Genomic DNA, 13,843 nt, shown 5'->3' on the forward strand with positions numbered 1-13,843 from the left:
CTCCCAGGTGCAAGGTTCACTGTGGATTGGTGTGGTCCCTGTTTGGGCTACTTGCACACTGCCAGGCTTGTGGTGCTGCTTTGATGAGATCTGGTGTATTAGCCAGGGTGGATCCACAAGGTGCACAGGGGTGGGAGGGGCAGTCTTAGCTCGCTTTGCCATTGGTGGTCCCCTGTGGGAGGGGCCCTGCAGCACTGGGGGGGAGGCAGGTAGACCTGTTGGAGGGATGGATCCATAGAAGCACAGCGTTCGGTGTTTGCGCGGTGCAAGCAAGTTCGGTGACAGAAACTGGTTCCCTTTGGGATTTTGGCTGGGGAATGGGAGAGGGAGATGGTGCTTCCCAGCGCCTTTGTTCCTCGCGGAGCTGAGCCCTGTCTTCCAGGGCTCAACACCTCTCCCTCCCGGTGTCCTCTCGCCCTCCCACTCTCTGAGCAGAGCTTTTGACTTTTAACATTACAGATGTTAAATCCTACTGGCTGTCAGAACTCACGGAGTCCGGTCCCTCCACTTTTGCAAGTCTGACTCGGGGGCTCTGCCTTGCTGGGCGGGCTGGCTGCCCCTCCACCACCCCGGCTCCCTCCTGCCAGTCCGTGTAGTGCCCACCACCTCTCCTCCCTTCTTACCCTCTTCCGTGGGCCTCTCATCTATGTATGGCTCCAGAGAGTCTGTTCTGCTAGTCTTCTGGCGGTTGTCTGGGTTATTTAGGCAGATGTGGGTGGAATCTAAGTGATCAGCAGGACGAGGTGAGCCCAGCGTCCTCCTACACCGCCATCTTCTCTCCAATCAACTTGAATTTATAAGCCACATGCAACTATATTGGACAGTGCAGGTATAGACAGACAGCTATGTGAAAAAATAACGTGACTGTAGTAAATTTAAAAGCAAAAGTACAGTAGAGGACAAAAGATTAAATTCAAAGAAATTTCTTTGTGTTTTAAAAAAGTATATCAAACTGGCTGACTCAGTCAGTAGAGAATATGACACCTGATCTTGGGGTTGTAAGTTCAAGCCCCACATTGAGCATAGAGATTCCTTAAAAAAAAACTAGTAAAAGTAAAAAAGCATATCAAACATAAAGAAAATGGATTTTAAAAATTACATAATATACATGGAGATTAGTTGAGTACTCAAGTGTTTGTGTAAATATCTTTTTAGTATTGTAGAAATGACCTTAGGTAAGGAATTTTTCAGAACATCTAAATATGTTTATAACACAGATTTTTAGCTAAGAATTAGAAAATACTGAGGAGCAGAGCAAACATAATCATGTTTTGTATAATCGGTTTATGGGATTCAAAATGACTATTATGATCCCATATAACCGTAATGAGTACAGGGATGAAAACAATCATAGAGGCCAGAATCAAAATTAATGTACAATATAGGCCCTGGCTTGAGAAAATGACAGGGGAAAATGATTGTGCAAGTGTATTAATTTATTAAAATTCTCACTATAAAATATTTTGGTAAAAATAGAGTCATAAAATCTGTTTAGAAACATTTAAGAAAGAGAAAGTGACTATAGTCACAGCATGGATTCCAGATCAACCAAGTTATTTGGCAGGTCATAATGAAAATTAAACCATGTTTGGAATAGTATGCTAGGTACATGTCTGATCACTATATTATTCTCTTGAATGAACATTACTGAAATTACAGAGGTAGGATGGAACGCAACCAAACAAACTTAAAATTTTAAAGGACAGAGCATTATTCATGAGGAATAATTATCCATCTTAGCAAATGTGGCCTTGAAAAAGATGACTAAGGGGTGAACCCCAAGAGGTTTATTGGTAACAGCAAGGAAAGGCTGGATTGATAATGACCTGAAATTGAAAAGGAAGAAATATAAATTAGGAAACACTTTCTGATTGAAAGAGTCAATCAGACAAAACAACAACAACAACAACAAAAACATACAACTTGCTAAGGAAGATAGTGTCAATACTAGTGACATCAAAAATTGGTTCAATGATAAATTTAGCTCTTGGTAAAACTTTATAAACGAAATATTGGTAACAGTAAATTGAATACACAAGATATAGTGTATATATTAAAAGAATAAAATTTTAGTCTAGTTCTGTCCTAAGCATCTGGAGGGAAAATGCAGAGAAAGTATAATATAGTAGAAGGGGCATTGACATTGGAGATGGGAAGATGTATTTGAATTCGCATTCTGCCACTGCTAATTCAACCTGAGTCAAATTGCTTTACCTCTCTGAATCTGAGTTTCCAAAGCTGCACCAAGTTTAATGAGACCTACTTAAGAGAGTTGTTTTCATGTTTAATGAAATAATGTGTGGAAAATGCCTAGCATTATACCTAGGTATTCTTGTGTTCCTTATAAACAAGGGCCTCAATTCAGCCAACTGTAATATACATGTATACACCAGTCAGAACAATTCCTTCTAATATTTATTGAGCATTACCCCACGAGAGGCATTCTCCTAGGTACCAGCTGTATAAATAGAGGAAGGAAGCTGTGTTCATTGCCCTCAAGGAATCACAGCCTAATCAGGAAAATAGACTCATAAATAACAGTTACATAAGTCAAATCATGAGAAGGGTTCTAAACAGCCTTGAACAAGTGCTTTGGGAAAAGAGAAAGGCAAGGTTGGAAGAGGATGAGCAGGATAACAATCCATACAAAATCAGATAAACTGTTTGATCTTGGCATAAGTGTGTCCTGTCACTTCATTGGTTTTAAGAGTTCATTCATTTATTTCTTTAACAAATATTCATTTAGCACCTACAGGATTCCAGGCTCTGGAACACAATGATGAAGGAGGTGCAGTAGTGCCTGCCCTCACTGGAAACATAATCTGGTCTAAAATGAATTGGAGAGCCATGCCACCCTTCATTACAAGATTGTCGATAGGGGATATATGGAAGCAGGAGTAAATTTCATCACATGGCTCCCATGTCTTACAATGTTTCGATTAAAAGAAGCCCCAAGGGCAAATCAGAAGGGTAAAAACTTCCATCAAAAGTAGTATGTAGACTGAAGGGTGTATATGTGGAAAGGGATGGGGTCAGTCCTCATTGGGTTAGTGAAAGAGTAGAATGAATTCCATGCATAAGGGAGAATATTTGGCTTTAAAATGAGGATTAATCTCAGGTTTCTCTTAACACAAGGGGACAGAGGCAGCCTTTTCTCTCATCCATTGCCCTTCTGGTATAGGACTAATCTTTTTATTTTTTTATTTTTTATTTTTTAAAATTTTTTTTTCAACGTTTTTTATTTATTTTTGGGACAGAGAGAGACAGAGCATGAACGGGGGAGGGACAGAGAGAGAGGGAGACACAGAATCGGAAACAGGCTCCAGGCTCTGAGCCATCAGCCCAGTGCCCGACGCGGGGCTCGAACCCACGGACCGCGAGATCGTGACCTGGCTGAAGTCGGACGCTTAACCGACTACGCCACCCAGGCGCCCCAAGGACTAATCTTTTTAAACCTCAATGCCAAATAAATGTTTGTTTACTAAATTAATAAATACATGAACATCTTTAAATTATAAGGCTTAAATTTTTATTCTAAAATATACATTGTTGGTAATTTCTATATTAATAATTGTTCTTTTTGTTGAGGCTGACATTTTAGTTGCCCTCCTCAAAGATCTGGTATTTATGAGGAAATTCAGAGTCATATTACTGCAAAAAGTAACTAAATATTGAGCTTACATTATATTTCTCCTTTCTCCAGACACCCTCTTAACCTGTTCCACAGCCTGACCGAAACATTTATGTCAAAAGATGGTATTTCATGAACATGAGGAAATGCTTTTTTTTTTTTTAAATGCTTTGCCATTTGAAATTTGAATGCCCTTCTTTGTCTTTTTGCCCAGAAAGCCATAAAAAGCAGGTAGTGCTAACAGCCATTAGAATTACCTGGTGCAGTTAAGGCCATATAAGCACTTAGCCAGATTTATTTGAAAATGGTTGCATTTAACAAACCACCCAAATATGAGTTAAATGATCTATGGACAAAAATTGTAGAACAGTCTAATAAATTTCTAGTGCTTAAAAATATATTGGTAGCAGATAAGAAGAATGCTATCACACTCAACAAGAATGATCAAGGGGGTTGACTTTATATTTAAAGAGAACCAGAAATCAGATCCAAAAATACTAACATTTAGGTATGTTCCTGATACTGGGTGTGTGAGTTGAAAATAATGTAGCTTTTTTTTTTAATTGCTAATCGATTTACTAGGTAGCCTCCATAATCTAGATTAAATTTTCCCTTGTTTCTAGGAGAGTCAACACAAATTCTTAGAATTTTCTGCAGCACAGGGCTATAGTACTTACCTTTTCTCTTTCTCTCTATCCCTCTCTCTGTCTCTGTCTGTCTGTCTGTCTCTCTCTCTCTCACACACACACACACACACACACACACACACACACACACACACAGTTTCTAACTTTAGAATGAAGTTAATGAATTAACTTCAGAATGAAGTTAGGAGTTTTGCCTGTCTTTTTGGTCCCCTTAGAGGAAGAGAATAAGATTTGAACTCAGCTTTGGTTTACGTAGCTTAAGACTGTCTGATGAGAATGCAAAACAAATTTTAAACCCTTTGTGATTTGTTTGGTATCATTTGTTCAATACTTTTGGAAAGACAACCACAGATAACACTATGGGAGACAACAAGGACTAGATGTATTAACAATAACTCTAGGTTTATAATGTCTTTCTCTTCTGACTGTGATTAGCTGTCAGAATCTCTTCAGAATCTCTCTGAAAACAATGAAACTTCAGGGATAATTTAATATCCCAAGTTCAAAATGTGCTTAAATAACGAATGGTTTACAATGAGTTTGAGGCACAATAAAAATTTTGTGTTTTAGAGACCCAGGTCATGCTTTTGCCGATAGACTGTCTCTCTGGGTGAGTCACTGAACTCTGATTCTTTTGTTGTCCATCTGTCACCAAGTGAATGACCTGCCTTTTTCCTTGGCAAAGGAATAAATAAACATTTCCTAGGTTTTTCAAATGCCAATTCGATCCAAATGTTGAATGCAACTGAAAACAAATGCCGTAAGACAAAAGAGGAAGGCTTTGTCATTATGACAGCTGGAAAATACAAAACACCGGAATACTGTTTGTCCCACACACAGTGTTAAATATTGTAGCTGATTTTCATTCATTGAATAGATGCTTTTGGGGGACATTGTGTAAACAAAACCAATTTTAATGTTTTAAAATCAGTGAGGATTTTTCTGCATTAAAATTGCTAACAGATCATCGGTAAGTAGAGTGTTGACTTGATCTCTTTTACCTACAGTGGTGATAAGTTTGCTCTGAACCAATAAACTATCTATACAGTCTCAACTGATCCCTATTGTGATTGAAATGTTTCTGAGACAGCTGGCCAGGATTATTGGAGGCATAATATGTGACTGAAGAACAGATGTCTTCTTCGTTTGAAGTTAACCAGTCTGTTTAGGACTCAACCTTTGACCTTATGCTTAAGAGTACACAGAACTAGTCAAATTAACTGGTCCCATTTCCCCCCTCTCATAGCCACCAGGGAATATGCTTAAAGAAAGAATAGGATATAACAGGTGTTGTGATCTCTACTAAGGGACCATTGATTATCTCAAGTTCACTTTTCCTAAGTTGCAAGAACATAAAATCTAGTGAAATATTCTAGTACTGGGACATCATTTATCTTGCATTGTAGTTTGGCTAGATAGGATTATTGTCTTTTAAATTTTCTATAACTGGGTGATAAATTGCCGTAATTTGATCTGTCTCCTATAATTTTAGATATCATTCTGTTAGACAAATAAAATTAAAATGGCAAAAGCCCTTAATATAACCATAGGATATTAAGATGTTTTCCCTATGAGGAAATGAAGCCCACCCCCACTGAAATGCAAGAGGAGGAAAGAGCCTTTGTCCTAATTCTGAGCTAGGGTAAGAGGTGATAAGAAAACTTGATATGGCCCAATGACACAAGTTTTATTTTCTGATTTTAGATTTCTTATTAGATGTTCCCTCTTAAGAGTGAGATTGTGAAAGGAGAAGTTAAGTACCTTACCATATGCTGCAGATTGAGTACTTGTCTCCCCCAATTCATATTTTGTGATGGTATTTGGAGGTGGGGTTTTTGGGAGGGTGGAACCGTCATGAGTGAGGCTAGTGCTCTTATAAAAGAGACCCTAGAGAGCTCCTTTACTTTTCTGCCTTGTGAGGGTACAGCAAAAAGACAACTGTCTAACAACCAGGATGCAAGCATTCAGCAGACACCGAATCGGCTGCTGTCTTGGTTGTAGACTGCCCAGCCTCTAGAACTGTTTGTCGTTTAAGCCACCCAGTCTAAGGTATTTTCATTATAGCAGCCTAAATGGGCTAAGATACTTTATTTCCCTGGAGGCTGACATGGTCTAGAGTTATTCATGCTTCTATCTCTCAGACAGTCATCCAGGTATCATAGTATTCCTGCCTTTATATAAGTTAGTTTATAAAGATCAGGCTGGCAAAGAGGTGTTATGACAGACGGTACTTTGAAAACAAAGTCTTCACTCTGATAGCCCTTCTCAAGTACAGTCAATGAAGGTCAGATGAGGATAAAAAACTAACTCTTGACAATACTGATATCTTTCACTTAAGGGTCTTCTGTTTGATCTGCAGCAAGAAGAAAACACTGCTCCTCTACTACATGATGCACTTGGTAAGTAAATGATCCAAAAATGTATTCTAGGATGGATTCATTCATCTACTCTATTTCTGAGTATTTTTGGCCAAAAAGTACGCAACTTTATTAGTTACAGCATCTATTCAACTTTAATGAGAAAAAAACCTATAATCAATATTGGATATTACTTCTGCTGACATTATACAAACCATATGTTTCATTTTACTTAAAAGTTAATAGTTTAATATGAAAGCCAATGTATGTTTTTCTATTTACATTTGAATACAAATAAGTACTTCCTTTGTAAATGTGTGTTATCTAGACTTTCAATGTCTTTAACTTCCTTAGGATCCTATCATCTACTTCAAGGTAATATTAATCCCAGGCATTTCCATTCACGTGAAATAACCATAGAGGTTCATACTTCTCAATGTTTTTATCCCACTTATTGATAAGACATACTGAAATTCTACTTAATTGTTTTCACCATCTCAGATTCCAAAGTTTGAGAGAATAATTTCTCAAACTTATAATTAGCTAGTGTGAAAAAACAAAAAAAAATTATTTATCATGTATATCTTCATCAAAGACTAAGCTTGTAAATGTAATAATCAATAAGTATTATTTAGTAAAAAGATAAAATAAAGAAAAAGAAAATTTAAAACTTCAGTATTATTGAAGCCATCATTCTTCATTAGTGTTACATAACATTATAAACTTTGAAAGTTTATATTCTTTTGAAGAAAGGTACGTAAAACTTTTTTTACAAATAAGAAAAATAGGGGCACCTGGGTGGCTCAGTTGGTTGGTTAAGCATCTGACTTTGGTTCAGGTTATGATCTTGAGGTGAGTGAGCTCAAGCCCTTTGTCAGGCTGTCTGCTGCCAGCGCAGGTTTGCTTTTGATCCTCTGTCCCTCTCTCTCTGCCCTTCCTGCTTGTGTGTGTTCTCTCTCTCTCTCTCACAAAAAGAAACATTAAAAAAAAAAAGAAAAAGAAAGACATGAAAGTAAACTTAAGCATTTATATGAGAGGCACTGAATGGAATCAATGACCAAAAGTTAGGCAAAAGAAAAAAAAAAAAGAAAAGAAAGAAAGAAAAAAAGAATTAAGGGGCGCCTGGGCGGCTCAGTGGGTTAAGTGTCTGACTTCGGCTCAGCTCATGATCTCACAATTTGTGGGTTCAAGCCCTGCATCAGGCTCTGTGCTGACAGCTCAGAGGAGCTTGCTTCAGATTCTGTGTCTCCCTCTCTCTCTCTTTGCCCCTCTCCTGCTCACACACACTCTCTCTCTTTCAAAAGTGTATAAACACTAAGAAAATATTTAAAAAATTCAAGTTTAGCTTTGATAATTTCTAAATATGTAAAATTGAATAACTTACTTAAAGTCTATAAATTTTAGTAATATTTTCTCCCCAATAGTTTTATTATAAAGATGTAATACAACCATATATGTAAAATGCATAATGGGATCTTTGTTCTCATCACCATTATCACTTCTGCCAACTTTCATATAGGTGCTCCTTTCATTTAAGTGTGCTCTTTTTTTTTTTAATTTTTTTTCAACGTTTATTTATTTTTGGGACAGAGAGAGACAGAGCATGAACGGGGGAGGAGCAGAGAGAGAGGGAGACACAGAATCGGAAACAGGCTCCAGGCTCCGAGCCATCAGCCCAGAGCCCGACGCGGGACTCGAACTCCCGGACCGTGAGATCGCGACCTGGCTGAAGTCGGACGCTTAACCGACTGCGCCACCCAGGCGCCCCTTAAGTGTGCTCTTAATAAGCATAACCTATCCCTTTATAAATGGTTGATTTTGGAGGCTATGATTAGTTTACCAAAATACACAATTAGAAATATGGATATGTAGAACGAATGTAGAAAAATCTCATAGATATAGAAAATGTTAAAAAAAAAACCCACGGAAGCGTTTTCTGAAAATGTGGCTCCATTCACACTTTTTCAGTGTTGGAGACTCTGCTAAGCATTGTAACCTATATAGAGCTACAAATCTGTGTGTGTGTGTGTGTGTGTGTGTAAGTAGAAGGAGGAAGAAAGGAAGGAGATTGGAGAATAAAGAATGATCTCTCTAACCCTCTCTATCTCACCTTTATTCTCCCATGGGAAATTAGGCCAAATAGAGAAAAACAAGCTTAGATAAAAGCCAAAAGGCCAGTGTATTACTAATTAGGTAAATAAACAGTGTGCTATAAAACCTTTTTAATTTGTTACCAGGATCATTTAGAATAGCATGAAATTTGAAATAAGTGCTATTCCCTAGCCTATTAGATAAGATTTCCCCATTAAAATTAGTCATTTACTCCAAAATAAAAAAATATATATAATTTGAGGTGGAAATTGGGTCCCAGGGGTACTTTAGGTTGCTAAATTGGTTAGATAACTTGAAGTGAATGTCACTAAATAGCCACAAGTAAGCCATAAGTGAAAGAATGATCCGTGAACTACTCTGATTACTTGTCAACAGCAGAAGAGGGAGCAGCTTAGACTATAAAGGATGTAACCTTTGCAGATGACTTCCTCATATTGACAAGTAATCTGGACAATTTATTGCTTTTCTTTGAAGGTTCATACATGCAGAGCTGTCGTATAGGTTTAATGAGATACAGACATCTGATATTCAAACCCCTTTTGCTCAGAATTGCCCTTCTATTCTAATTAACTAGGTTTTATGGTATTTTTATTTGTTTTCTAGTCTCCTTTTTGGCCTTAATTAAAAGAGACAGTATGATAAAATGGCTGTTTCCTTTCTACAACACATTCGGTGATGTTTGCAAGTTTAACTCAAGCTTCTGGATAAGAGCATGGCACATGGGTTGGAACATGCGTTACGTTCCAGATATCAAAGTTAGCTTTAGTTTGACTTTGTGAGATTCTAAAAGCAGCTGTGCTTTGTTGCACTTGCTTAGATCCCAACAGTGATTTAGTTCTGAGGATTATATATTTGTCTCTTATGTGTCAAAAGTCCTATCCCTTGTGACTTTACAACTCTGTTTTTGTATTTAATGTAAAAGCATGATAGCTTCGCATTGATGATTGTCAGCAGTTGCTATTTATCATCTGTCAAAATTTTTCTCATGGGAAGGCAGAAAATCAAATGGATTATGGCTGTTTTTTTAGTTGCTTCAAGGAATCTTGCATGACACAAGGCAGAGAAAAAAAAAAGAATGGTAAAATGAGTCCTTGACAAGTAACTTAGCATTCAGATAAATCTGTGATTTTATGCACATAACAGAACTGTCATTCACCCTGACAAAATAGCATATTTTAAAGTGTTATGTCAATTTGCTTGTTTGACCTCTAGGTTGCTTTACCACCTGGCCTGGTAGTTACATAGTTTTGCAGTTACTTGTTTCTAGTGAAACAATAAACTAAGCTGGTTTGATGGCACCTCTGAAGAGTGTGAATGGGATCCAGTTATTGGATTATTCTCCTTTCAGATTTTCCATCTGATTGCTGAGATTATCATCAAATTCTGGTGACTTGTCAAAATTGGGGAAGTCAATCTCATTGAAGAGAGATGAGTGGAATTTTAGCAATTCATTTTTATTGAACTAAAATGGGCTGCGTTTGGAGATATAAATTATGACGTTGGAAGTCAGTGATTACATCTGGAGGAAGTCAATGGAATCCGCTACTAGAAATTTTGGAGCAATAAACATGCCACCCTTATAGAGCCATATAAAAATGCTAATTGTGTCTTAGGAATTATCATGTTGGCCAATAGATAGGGAATTTATAGGACTACCAGATTCTCATGAAGTATCTGTTGTTAACTTTGAATTTCACTGTAGATGTAAATATAGAGGTATGTTCTAGCCCAGAGTTTTTCAATCTCAAATAATGGTATTTGGGCTGAAAAACTCTATGTGGTCTGTCTTGTGCATTATAAAATGTTTAGCGATAGCCCTGACCTCTTTCTTCCCACTAGATGTCTTCCCACTAGAACCACTCATTCATTCTAACAGGGCTTTAAATAAAGTTTTTCTTGTCCTATAATCTAACAGGGCTTTAAATAAAGTTTTTCTTGTCCTATAATCACAGCCAACACACTAAACAGAAAAAAGACTTCAACTACTCTAATTCTAAGTTCAAGGAATTACCATGAATTAGGCAAACTATTGCTCTGAGGGCTTAGGAGAGGTCAGCTTCAAACTACTGCAAACTCCTACCCCCAACAACCACTGCTCTACTAACCAACATTAGCAGAAAACAGGGAGAATTTTCTTTTTTTAGGAATTTAGTGTTTATGGGAAAATGCTAGACCTTCTCTTCTAGGAGAAGCAAAGATTGCTTTATCCTCCCTTAAGATAAAGGGAAGTTTTTCAAGAGAATAATTCCTAAATATCGAGTGTGGTAGCATATTTAAATACTGTTCATCTCTTTTCAGGGACCAGATATCCTTAAGAGAAGGAAAGAGTCACTGAACAAAAATTATTAATGTATTAGAGTTCCAAAAATGTCTTCTTTCTTTATATGCTAAAGAGAGTTCTGGCCTTTGCACTCTTAGTTTGTTGCCCTCTTTCCAAAGAAGATTATGCTCTTGCCAGATGGTTTGCTAGGTTTTTGTAATGCAAAATCAGTATAAGGAGAGGAAAACAGAATTTGGGAAATAGCAGATTAAGGAGAGAGGGGGAGTAGAGGGACAATATCCAGATGGCATATGTGTCCTCTGTAATGTAGAGATACAGCTTGGAAAGATTTTTCTTCTTAGAAAAATTAACATTAAAAAAGAGACAAAGTGAAAAAAAATGAGAGAAAGAGTGACCGCATTGAAAGAATTCATCAATAGCTGATTCAAGATCGTTTTTCATGTCCAGAGTTAAATGCCCAATGATGCCTAATTCAGAAGACTATAAGATATAGCTACTGAATAAATGTAATATGGTCCTAAACGTAGCAGACAAATATCACACAGCAACCTCTAAATGGAGAGAAAGTGTAGTAGACCTCAGATTTATCAATATAATTTTTTCTTTAAAAATTTTTTTAATGTTTATTTATTTTTGAGAAAGACAGAGACAAGCAGGGGAAGGTCAGAGAAAGAGGGAGACATAGAATCCAGAGCAGGCTCCAGGATCCAAATGGTCAACACAGAGCCTGACACAGGGCCCGAATCCACAAACCATGAGATCATGACCTGAGCGAAAGTCGGACACTTAGCTGACTGAGCCACCCAGGTGCCCCTCAATATAATTCTTTCTTAATAGAGAGCAAAATATTAGACAGTTGCTGAAGCATCATCCCTGATAGGATTCTCATCAGTTGGAAAAACAATTTGAACTTGGGGACAAAGCATTATTAATGGGTTGTTGCAGAAATGATTTTTCTAAGAGCTTCTTCCTTAAATGTTGGAGAAAGGAAGGAGGGATAGGGGAAGAGGAGGTCTCCTTGCCTACCTGGCCATATGTAGTCATGGAGTGGTATCCCTTAAATGGATGCAGAATGAATGATCATCAATGAGCATCAAAGGCTGCTGAAGTGTTGGTTTCACCCTGACTCCCTCTATTATTACATTACAGGCTTCTAAACCCCAAGCTAACCAGACTATCCTATATCCTCTATCTGCTCCATTCACCTGTATATCCCCTCTTGTGGAAACCTCTATTATTACATTACAGGCTTCTAAACCCCAAGCTAACCAGACTATCCTATATCCTCTATCTGCTCCATTCACCTGTATATCCCCTCCATGGAAAACCGTGGAGCAAGGCAAAGTGGGGATTACCTCCATCTTTTTCAAGACACACATTATTGTGATATCTTTAAGTACTGTTGACCTTCCAGCTATAGATATCCCCACACGAAAATTGTACAGTTTTGATATTCAAAAGTACCCCCAAATCTCAGAAAATACATAAAAGGTGTATTTTTGTTTGTTTTGTTTTTTTTTTTTTTCTCCTCCATGATAAAGGAGGGAACTGAAAAGGGCAATGTGGCAAAATGTCTAAGTTTCCAGAATGCTCTGTCAGAACATAGCAACATATTCCGCTCCACTGAGATGGAATTAAGGGTGTTGCAGCTCAACAAACATGGAGTTGAGGAATGAAACAGTCTCCATGACTCCAGACACACTCTATTTCTAGTCTGTTACTCATTTGCCATCTTTTTCTATTGGGAACTTGCATATTGCCTCTTGTGTCTTTCTGCGCTCACTGTGGCTCAGGCCATCACTGTTGATTTTCACAGGCTTGAGAGTAGGGAATTAGTGCCTCAAATGCTTACCTCCAGTAATGATAACATTTCTTGAATATTTACTGTGGGTAGGCTGTTCAAATTTTGTGTGTATGTGTGTGACCTTTTAAGCATAACAGGCTTATACATAAGTAGATGAAACATGTACAGCTGTAGGAGTTGTTACAAAATGAACATACCCAGGTTAACCACTACCCTGACCATGCTCCTTCTCTACCACTAATACATCGCTACTCTCCCCATCCCCAAATATAACCTGTATTCTGACTTCAAATACCATATATTAACTCTGGCTTTCTTAGAACTTTATATCAATGGAATCATATTGTATGCATTCTTTTGTGTCTGGCTTCTTTAACTCAACTTTGTAATTGTAAGATTAACCCATGTTTGTGAATGTTTGTACACTCTCATTGCTGTATAGCTTATTTATCCATTATACATTTGTTATTATGATTATTAATATATGAGTATTCTTGTACATGCTTATTGGTGATATATTTCTGTTATGTCTATACTCAGGAAAGAAATACCCATTTATGCTCCCAGTAGCAATTATCTGACAGTTCAGTTGCTCCGTATTACTGTCGATACCTCATATTATCTGTCTTTTTAATTTTAGCTATTTGGTGGGTATTTGTATATCTTACTGCAATTTTAATTTGCTTATCCTTTATGATTACTGTTGTTGAGACTGTTCCGAATTTGTGTGTATGCGTATGAACTTTTAAGTACGTTATTTAGTACCCTCTCACATTTTTCTTGTCAGTATAAATATCCTTTTTTGTGAAGTTCAAGACTTTTGCCCAATAGTCAATTGAGATGTCTACATTTCTCATGTTGTTTTAAAGGACTGGGAGGAGGGGATGGATATACATGAATACTTTGTTAAAGATGTAAATATTTATGCTTCGTGGATATTTTTTATTTCTTTATGGCATCTTTTGTTGAAAGAACAGGTCTTAATTTAAATACCGTTAAATTTAAACCTTT

The 13,843-nt window shown here is 37.3% G+C and overlaps 1 long non-coding RNA gene across 1 annotated transcript in view; it reads left to right on the forward strand.

Annotated features, from left to right (window-relative positions):
* LOC121018554 (uncharacterized) overlaps window positions 1-12,254 on the forward strand; it is a 38,021-nt gene extending 25,767 nt beyond the window's left edge. Inside the window, exons 2-3 of the long non-coding RNA XR_005785224.1 lie at window positions 6,617-6,677; window positions 12,178-12,254. This is a non-coding gene — a long non-coding RNA (uncharacterized LOC121018554). The remainder of the gene's footprint in view (window positions 1-6,616; window positions 6,678-12,177) is intronic.
* The last annotated feature ends 1,589 nt before the right edge of the window (window positions 12,255-13,843 follow it).

The sequence above is a fragment of the Herpailurus yagouaroundi genome, unplaced genomic scaffold, assembly GCF_014898765.1.
Source record: "Herpailurus yagouaroundi ecotype Mexico unplaced genomic scaffold, PumYag 77, whole genome shotgun sequence".
NCBI lineage: Eukaryota > Metazoa > Chordata > Mammalia > Carnivora > Felidae > Herpailurus > Herpailurus yagouaroundi.